The sequence below is a fragment of the Anabrus simplex genome, chromosome 13 (genome assembly GCF_040414725.1).
Source record: "Anabrus simplex isolate iqAnaSimp1 chromosome 13, ASM4041472v1, whole genome shotgun sequence".
NCBI lineage: Eukaryota > Metazoa > Arthropoda > Insecta > Orthoptera > Tettigoniidae > Anabrus > Anabrus simplex.
The window spans coordinates 7,861,034-7,871,873 of NC_090277.1; the positions used below are offsets into that span (position 1 = coordinate 7,861,034).

Genomic DNA, 10,840 nt, shown 5'->3' on the forward strand with positions numbered 1-10,840 from the left:
ATGCACAGACAAATAAAGATAGGACACTTAAATAAAGGTTGGTGGCATTTATTCAATGAAATGAGCTGATGGCAGTGTTATATAAATTTTAGCCTCCATTTCAACAGATTTTTCTTCTTCGTTTTCCATTTCCAGTCGTCTGGGTACAGTTGTGAATCAAGGACCTCAGTTTTCTATCTCTCCACCACTCCCTTCCTTCTTCCAATATATTTTCTACACATACTCCCATCTTCTCTGTACTCTCCTACACCATATCCATCCACCTCTTCCTGGGCAGGAATTTTATCTTTCCCTCTTGGATTCGGCTTTCATCATGTTTTGTTGTTGTCCATGTACCCGCTGCATATGTCATTGTTGCAAAATGCAGTGGGTGCAATATTTTCTTGTATTCCTGTGGGATGTCCCAGTTCCAGACTATACTTATCTCACATTGGTAAAACCCATTGTCTTTTTCAATTTTCTCTCCACTTTCTTAGTTTATTTTCCCATCTTCTGCAATTATTCTCCCCAAATACTTGAAGCTTTCCACAACTTCAAATTTTCTTCCATTTACTTCAATATTCCCTCTTCCTTCTCTATTACATCTTGTCACCGCTGTAACCGAGGTTACAATGTTGTTCCCTTCATTAACATTTTTAGATATGGCATTCCGCAGTGGAAATTTGTGTTTCTGGGAATGCACGCCTGCATGTCTGTATCTTGTAGGAGTGATTTATGTATTATGGTACGGCTGTCCCATTAACTGCAAGTAGTGCCTATATTAAATGTTAGTGTGATTCGGCATTGAATTAAAAATCCTTCTGGAAAAAGACACCAGCTTCTCACGGTCATGATTTTGAACGATGTCGCGGAGCTTGTGAATATCATGTCTTTGAAAATGTTTTTTTCTAAAATTTATTTCTGGTGTAACTTAAAATTTAAAATTTAAGCCTGGTAACAACTAATGTGATTTCCATTTGGGTCGAGTTAAACTGTCTCACTCATGTGAAGTTGAATTATTACATTTAATATTATGATTATTATTATTATTATTATTATTATTAACGCAAGCAATCTCCTTTTAAAATATTATGTAATGCATTATTAATTTTAGATTTATGTTAAAGGCAGTTTAACTACCATGTGAGTTTCTGCAAGAATTTTAAATTATTATCTGATCCCATTTTTAATACTAATTTTCTTTTTGCCTTTTATAATTTTATATTAACATGTAATTCTTCGAGTTATGTTATCTAACTGATTCCTTTTGTTTCATATTGTGTGTGCTTCCCATTGTTGTGCAGTGTTTTGGGGTTCTTTGTTCTGTCTCCTTGTTTGGTCGTTGCTGTGGTGATGGCAGCCGACGTGGCAATTTTGTCTGTGGATATACACAGTGTTAGTGGCGTATTTAACTCAACTCCAAGTGATGCTTGGTCTCTTTCTTTTGCTTCTTCATGGAGATATGTTTCTGGTTTATTTACATTTTAATGTAACTGATATAAACTCAAACTAGTGGTTTATTTTAGTGATGTTCCTTACGGAAACTCAGTAGGACGTCTAGGAACCAGCAGAACTTAACTAAGGCTGAGAATTTGTTAAAAGAAAGAAAATAAGAGTGTACCTGAATTTATTTGAATTTCAGTTTCTGTTAATTTGTGTTTCCGGGAATGCACGCCTGCATGTCTGTATCTTGTGGAAGTGATTTGCGTATCATGGTATGGCTGACCCATATGCTGTATGTAATACCTTGAATTAAATATTGGTGTGTTTTGGCATTGAATTAAAAAATCCTTTTGGAGCAAGACAGCTTCTCGTAGTCATCATTTTGAACTAGGTCGCAGAGCTTGTGAATATTACATCTATATTGCGAATCTTTGAAGATATTTTCTTCTTAAATTTATTTCTGGTGTAATTTAAAATCTAAAACTTAAGCTTGCTAACAAGTTATGTGATTTCCATTTCAGCTATGTCCATTTCCTTTCAGCTATTTTCCTTTTGCATCGGCCGAACACGTTTCAAGCAGGGTTAGTCTCATAGTTGTTAATCTTGTTCTCATTTAAATCTTGTTATTGTTTATACCTTTTTTGTATTTTAATTGAAGATGACCTTAAATTTTCTTTCTGTTAATTTGATTTTAAACCCTAGTTTTGCTCTTTGCTAATTCAGTTTGAAAGCTTAATTTTTTCCTAAATTAAATTTAGTTGTTCAGTTTTAAGATGTGTTTTTCTTTTATTGGGTATTAGACTGGTACTGTATAGGTATGTATCCTGATCCACTCCTTCCAGATCTCTCTCTGGGTTTTAGGCTAAGTTTCCTTCCTTGTTTTTTTTTGCCTGGTGTTTTATTTCTGTTATTGTTATCATTCTGTGTTATTAGTTGTGTGTGCTCATTTCGGTACTCTTGCAGCGCACCACTGCTATCGTAGACTGTTTTTGCACACTTATTTTGAATCCATATTCCTGTATTTCCTGATTCCATACAGTAAATAGTTTTTGTACTTGTTTTTCGCCTTCTCTCCATATTACTTTGTCATCTTACTATGCCTCCTTGGTTTCCATTTCGGTTGTCTTTTCTGTCTTATCATAATATTGACAGTCATGTTAAATTACAAGCTTGTTGTTTAGTCTATTGACAAATAACCTAAGTAGCAATGACAGCAATAAGGTAATATATATTTCTGGCGTGTGTTTCAGTGTAAAGACTTCGGGAGTAACCAACAACCCCAGTACCTTCTAACTACTTTGGTTGCAGTGTGAAATGGACTTGGAAGTGAACATCAAGGAGGAACCAGCCTGGCTTGAAGAAACAACAAATGCATCACTTGTAAGTCTGATCCAGTTAACTTTATAGAGATCAGAATTTAATCCTTAGTAGCTGAATAAGTTTGGCAGGGGCAAAATTTACTGTGCGCTTACCCAATATTAACACCAGCAGTCACCATTTGCTGCATGGGCTTCTAGGCATGGTTTGTCTTTTGTTTCTTTGTCTGTGAATATGCCACACTGTGCTAAACAAAGCTGCCAACTGCTAGGAACTATAAACGACACTATTGATGTACATCTATGGGTCTAGCTAGTGACAGAGCATTGTCCATGGGAATAGGAAAGAGGTTCTGATGGCATAAACCCCCAGATAAGGGCCGCTTAGTGGACAATTGGCCTGAAGCCTTTGCTAGGGAGATGGCAGTGCATTCTATGTTTTGTAATGGCAAAAGGCTGAAATTATGTTGTGGGCTTGATAGTGATGGAGCTTTGGTTAGGTGCAGCTTGTGACAAAGTTGTGAAGGCAGTGTCTCAAGTTCGAGGCTTCAGGGCATTTCCTGTATTAAGTACCGATTGACTGACTGGCTGTTTTTAATTGATTACCTCTGTTGGTTATAGAAATGGATTTCTTGAGGCTGCGTGGTTATGAATTTATTCTGCATGGTTTGGTAATGGAATCCTTGTGTGATTGACATAATTTCCTATCATATGTTAGCCAAATGCAGTGCTAGTAATTACTGAGGTGGTAGAAAATGGTGGGTGCTAAATTGATTTAGGTTATGGACAATAGGTCTCAATATATTTTTCCTCAGAAAGAAATTCCAGGTATGATTTGCATCATTTAAACTTTTTTACAATGTTAGTAATGTTGGGTGAGCATGTAATAAAATTCTGCCTTGGCAGTTTATTGTGAGTATAACTCACCTAAGACAAACACCCTGATGAAGGCGGAGATGCAGTGGAATATTTAGTGTAGAAGGAAGATATTTTCATCATCTTTCCTTGCTTTTTGTTGCTGCTGTATACACAGTCCGTTGCAATCCTCTGAGTGTGTATCTTTCAGTTCAGTGACTTCTTTTGATAGCTCAGAGGGTAAACTGGTGACATGCTAATTTCACACCGGCGAATTATGAATTATCCCAGCATATATTTGTAGTGATACCAGCATGAACGTGAATTCCTGCACTCCAGTATGGCACCTGAGAATCTTTAAAAAACTTGAAAGTTGGTAGAGGGATGTTCAATGAATAACTGTGACTTGACAGTAATAATCTATTGCAAATAATATGAAATGCTAATTTATGAATGAGATATTGCCCAAGGGTTGCTTAAAGCTAAAATTCTGCAATAAATGCACAATATTCTCAGAATTAATGTGTGCTTGCTGAGTTCTAAGTTACAGGTGCTACAGAAGAGAATGGTTTCTGAACATATCCGAGATCTGAGCGTACTCAAATTTCTGTAAAATATTTTCACCGCCTTGTCAATACTTATACATTTTATTTTATTTAATTACCGTACATGTTTCGAGAGCCACTGCTCTCTTCTTCAGTGGTGCCAAACATTAATTGATCCTTGGACTATGGTATAATGGTATAATATAACAAGTATCTATGAATTTTGAAAATTTTTACGACAATTTCTCTTAGTTCCACCTTTCCTATTTACTATGTCATTTGTTGCAGATTTTACTGGAAATTTCCTAACTAATGTAATCTATTAAATTAACCTCTATATGTTAATTTATGTCCTTATTTACATATGAAAGAATAATTATTTCTTCTTGTCTAAATTTAACATTTACTTGTCATTTAGTGGAAATACTTAAATAAATCAATTATCTATTATTTTACAAATTGATTACTCAGGGTTACCCTCACATCCACAATCTGCTGGGAGATGTGGAGATGTGTGTGTTAAGGAAAGAGCAGATTTGCCTGTGGCATATGAGAGATCAAATATCTCAAAATTCAAATGTAATTTCTCTCAAAATTAGTATTTTGCTCAGACGTTGAATTCATTTAGAAGGACAGATTTGTGGTAAGCTCATTTTTTTCCTCAAATACATGTCAGTGTCTATGTTACATAGAGAACAATGTCTAAGGACTATAGAATTCATTATTTCTGAGAAAATCTGCCCCTTCTTAGTGGGCTCTGATACCTTGGGAACTTAAGGCACATTAAAGATGAACTTTTCTTTCCTATTTATCATTATTTCCTTCTCTGTTTTGTGCATCTTTTTTCATCCTTTCCTTTGTATGGCTACTGTTCTCTTTCTTCTGTGTTGAATGGGCCACGTCAGTATATTCTAGACTTTTATACTTCAATTCGCTTTTCTTAGTAAATGAACTTATATTAGAATGTAAGCTTTTGATCACAGTTCCTCCCCCACATCTTCAGTGCCAACAAGATTTTATGAATCCAAGTGAGAAATTTGATGATCTTGTAGTAGATCATGAAAGAGCTTCTGAAACTGATGGTGTTCTTATCCCCACAGTTCTTCACAGAACACTACATAACATCTTTGTAGTGGTAAAACATTCTCATTTGTACAGTAGTTGCTTTGGGTTTGGACTACATCTTATCTTTCCCTGGTAACTGACTGTGATGAGCCTGCTTCTTTCATGATAGTTTTTAATATTTACATCTGGAAGCATTAAAATATGCTACCTGAAACAGGACTGTCTCAATGCAGTATGTAGTCCCTGTGAGCTCGGCAAAACCAGAGTAGAGAATGTGATCAAAATATTTCAAATGTCTGTAAACAAACTCTATGCTGAGAATAAAAAAAAGATTTAGAACAGTTTCAACACTTCAAATTGGTCAAACAACCGCTAAGATTTGATTGATATGTTTGGACATATGAAACAGTTCATAAGATTCATGGCCGGTTTCACCAAGCTTCGTTTATGAATTTGACGACTGTTTAACTTTGACGATTCGTTTATCGTCCATTTTTTCGTTTCTTCAATGTCTGTTTACTTTGACGGTCGTCAAACGCACCGTCAATTTTGACGCGGCGATTTTCGACCTTCAAATATGACGATTCGTTTAAAATGGTGTGTCCGTGTTGTAAACATTGCAGTGTTCAATAGTAGTTGGAAATTATAGATCTCTTTTAAAGTGTTTTAAGCGCTCCGACATTTTACAGGAAGTGTTAAAGCATTTCACAGAACGTTATTTAGAAGATCATGAATGTGGGAGACAACTTTGATGCTGAATTACTGTATATAGAATTATTGGAAAATCTGGGACCTGAACGTGCAATTTCTGACCGTAATGATCATTTCTTCTCAATGGATGACTTCAATTTTGTAACTAGGTACAGACTTTCCAAGAGAGTAGTACTGAAACTTTAAGAGCAAATTGAAAATAGACTGGAATATCCTACTAATAGAAACCGTCCGTTAACACCCATACAACAACTACTTTTAACTCTACGTTTTTATGCTACTGGTTCTTTTCAATTGGTACTAGCAGATGTGAATAGTGTATCTAAATCAACAATTTGTCGCTATATTAGAAAAGTTTCCGAAGCAATTGGTTCCTTGAGCCCCTGTATGTTAATTTTCCTGAAGGTGACGAAGCTCGTTCTGTTATTCGCGATTTTTATATGATAAGCAACTTCCCTGGAGTAATAGGTGCCATCGACTGCACACATATACCTATACTGTCTCCTGGTGGACATAATGCAGAAATTTTCCGCAACAGAAAGTCCTATTTCTCAATTAATGTACAGACTAGTTGTGATGCTAATTTACTAGTAAGGAATATTGTTGCTAGATGGCCTGGATCGGTTCATGACAGTTTTATTTTTGATAATTCTGAAATAAGAATGAAATTTGAGACGGGAAGAATCCAAGACGGACATCTCCTAGGGGATAATGGATATCGGCTAACATGTTTTCTTCTTACGCCATTCTTAAATCCACGAAATCAAGGCGAGGAAAACTACAACATAGCCCATATTAAGACAAGAAACACTGTTGAACGACAATATGGAGTATGGAAAAGGAGATTTCCGGCCTTATCACTGGGTTTAAAAACAACAGTAACAACATCTTTGTCTGTCATAGTGGCTACCGCTGTGCTACATAATATTGCTATGCAAACAAAGGAAGATGAACCCCCGGAAGATGAAGTACTCCATCACTATCTAGAAGAAAAAAGACTACTTAACAGGAATTATTTAGTCTTTGAGGAAATTAATGTAGGCCTACCTGGCTTAGCTGATCAAGATGGTCCTCCAGTTGTTAATCGGAACAGAATCGTTGAAAACCATTTCCGTTAAAACACTGCTTTAAAAGTGGAATACATTTAAAACACACGAGTTCTGTATCACTAATATTACAAAAACAAGCACACACACTATTGTTTTCTATAGCATATAACAGGCAATATTTAATGTGACTGTATGTTTGTTACTAATAAGTCATTGGTTAATAATGTTACTTAAGTTTATAGGTTAACACATTCGTAGATCATTATTACGTTATTATTATTATTAATATTATTATTATTAAATTTAGTCTATTGTTTCTTCAAATAAAAGGAAAGTTTTGCCTCTAGCACTGCACTTCAGTTTTTCATTTTCTTGCTTAATCTTTTCGGTTACTTTTTTCATGTGTATTAAGGCTAGTTCTTCGTTATGCCTTAATTGCAGCATGTCTAATTCTTGCTTGCAGAGATCCCTTCTTGCTTCTGACAATTCAATAACTTTTTCACGAGCTTTCAAAGCTTCTGATTTCTTTGTCTTCTTAAAAGAAGGCCGGTTTCTTGATGCCCACGATATCTTGCTACCGCTAGTTGATGGTGGAAGGTCATGGATTGTATTCGGGACCGTTTCTTCACTGTTAGGAATAAGGATCTCTGTACTAGGTTCTTCTTCAAACATCACCAGTACATTGCATGGTTCAATAGTGTTGCTACTGGATGCGGTTAGGCCTATGTATGCAGAGTCACTATCCAAGTTGTTGGGAAGAGGCTCTACTTGGTCCCTGATTATTTCTAGGAGTTGTGATGATGTTTGATCTAATGAAGGGGTTACAGCAACTCCACATATTCACCTTATCCTGGCATCTTTTTTGCTTAGCCCTTCTTTTGAAGTTGTCATAAAACATTTTCAGTTGTTTCACTGACCTCTTACAAACAAATTCATGAGAATTAAAACAATTTGCTAGTTCTATCCACGCTTTCTCTTTATCACGCAACGTTATGCCATCGGTTTTCTTGTTTTCGATTGTCTCTTTCCTTTCGGCAACAAGACTCACGAACAAACTCTTCTCGTCTTCAGAGAATTTGGATCCTCTCTTCTTTGACGAAATATTATTATTATCTTCCATTTTTGAGACCACTCTTACAACAGAAAATTAAATTACAAAACAAGTCTATTTTCAACCACGGCTCAGTACTTCAATTATTAATCGAGAAATGGCAATCCGAACGTACGATAAAACTCGATATATCGCGATATAACGTCGTTTTGAAATGCGAGATCGTGTCAAAATAAACGGAGCGTCTATTCCAGCTCACTAGTGATGATGAAATGTAAAAGGTTTTGACGAAGCGTCAAAAAGAAATGGGTCGTCATTTTTGACAGCCGTCAAGCATATTATGACAAAGCTTGGTGAAACCGGCCATCAGTGTTTATGTCTATGACAGCTTCCTTCCAAATTCTGGGCAAGGTGGCCTCAATTCAATTCCTGGTAGGATATCTTCTGATATGGCTAGAAAATGTTTCTCATTTTATATTTGGTTCTCAGCCTCATCCTTTCTCTGATGTAAGGTGTGAGCCTTTCTTAGTAGAGCCTGTGGTTTTCCGAATCCTCTGCTGGTAGAAATCTTCCATAAACATTAGGGACATTTTGAAAGTAACTGTAATACTGGCAGGTAATTTGTTTTTGACTATATTTGTAGATGTGTGTTATGTGCATACCTAATATATATTATTTTCCTCAGGAAAATATTGAACGTGTATCAGAAGTGATAGCTCTGAAAAAAGAAGCCAAGTCAGAGTTAACAGAGCCAGAGTTAACACAGGAAAACTCTCTTGAGGTAATGTACATTATTTTATAAGCCATCATCACGTAATGAAAATAGTTAGAAAATGGCTGAACAGACATCAGTGGTTGACCCTTCATTTCAATGCATACAATTGATAGTCCTATGGAAAATATACTTTTTTCTGAGATTGCCTGTTTACATACCTAATTTTCACTTTTCTTTCAAGTTGTTCCATGATCTTGCATAAAGTATTGCGTAGCAGTTACAATTGGTGCAAAGACCTTTGTTATATCATTTCGGTGCTGGTGTCATTCCTACTAATTCTTTTGACTTTGTAAGTGTTTTTGAGCACAGAGTTGCTATAAGATTCATTTTTTTGTTACTGTTACTGGATATTTTACTATTTTTTGGCAAGTTATATAAAAATAAACTTGTTATATTATTGATTACATTCATTACTAGCAAATGTACCGGGGCTGATGACCTTCGATTTTAGGCCCCTTAAAACAACAAGCATCATCATCAGCAAATGTACCCATGCCTCTCTAAGGCATTCTACATTGTATACGGATATTGAAGTAAATTACTGTACGTGCAGTGAATAAGAGTTTTAGAAATTGCATGTCTCTCAGCTTATCCAGAAGCAGCAGGGTGAGGTTCCTATATTTTGTTTCCAATGTAAATGCCCCTTGTTTCATTGTTTGCAAGTTGGCAACAGTATTTATTCGGTCTTAAGCATTGTCAAATTCATTGTGCTAATGGAGGAGTTTATCTGCTGTTTTCCGGTACAAATCCTTAAGTAATGTATTTACAGAATTGAGGGCCACATTAAATACATATACACTGGAATCGTTTTTGGTTAAGAAGATGAAAATGTCATCACGGGGAAGGATGTTTCATGAATAACTACACTGAAAATCATCTGCCAGATGCGAAACAGGTTACAAAAGAATGTTTTATCATTGAATTAACAGTTAGTGTGCAAAAGTTATTGTGTAATGTGATATACTTAAGAATAGATTGCATCGGGAAGGAAGATGTGGGGTATTATTATCGAGAATTGAGGGGATGCTTTGGACTTAAACATTTTCTGAAGAGAGTGATTAATGATTATCCACTTCGAAGGCTGGCACCTCTACCTACTGCGTGGTCACAATAGATTTGATGAGTTCTCATTACAGTGGCAGGTGCCTGTTCCTACTTCCAGACACATTACAGTTGAGGAGTTTTTATTATAATAGCAGGCACCTTCCCTACTGCTTGTCAGAATTGAGTTGCACTGTTATCATAATGACAGCACCCTTTTCTTAATGAAAGTCACACTGAGTTTTTGAATTTCCTTTGTAATAGCAAGGCCACTATGCCTAATGCCAGTCACATTTTAGATGGGTATTTTTTTTTATAATGGCAGGCACACTTGCACATGAGGAAAATTTTATAAATGGATTTCCATCCAGGTTTGTCAATTTCCAGTCAGGCTGGTCTTGTAAAAATTGTGGGAGTAAAATCACTGTCTCGGTTCCCTATAAACCCCCCATCTTTTCCGGTAATTTGAAATAGTACGGATGTCAAAACCTAACATTGAACAGGTGGATGGTAAATATAAAGTATATTTGAAGTATGTGCAGAAGTTTTCAACTTAAAAGAAGTAACGCTTTACATGCACCCGCTCTTGAGTTAAGTCCGGTGTGACTTATACCGAAAAACAGTCCTTTAATGATATCTGCCTTATTAATCCTCATATCGAAATAATGCACATGAGAAAAAAAGTTTAGAATTTATTTCCATTAAGGCAGGTAGATTTTCAGTTAGGCTGTGTGTATTTTGTGAGGGTGCAAAATTATGGTTTCAGTTTCATAGAAATCCCCAGTCAAATCAGGGATATAGAAACAATATTGGTCCTAAAACCTACTCAAGGACAGGTGGATACTAAATATGAAATTTGGTAGAAATATATCTAGTAGTTTTAAGTTATAGACAGACACCAAAGCTAAAACATATGTAGATGGTTATTGTTACACCTTGAATAGATAACTACAGAAATATCGCCAAAATAGTAAATGTACAGACACACGGTCATTACAGTTTTATTTATA

The 10,840-nt window shown here is 35.7% G+C and overlaps 1 long non-coding RNA gene across 1 annotated transcript; it reads left to right on the top strand.

The window, feature by feature from the left end:
- Window positions 1-1,911: 1,911 nt before the first annotated feature.
- LOC137502854 (uncharacterized) lies at window positions 1,912-8,781 on the top strand. Its single transcript, XR_011018887.1, has 3 exons — window positions 1,912-2,003; window positions 2,673-2,802; window positions 8,700-8,781. It is a non-coding gene; the product is annotated as an uncharacterized lncRNA (long non-coding RNA).
- Window positions 8,782-10,840: the final 2,059 nt, after the last annotated feature.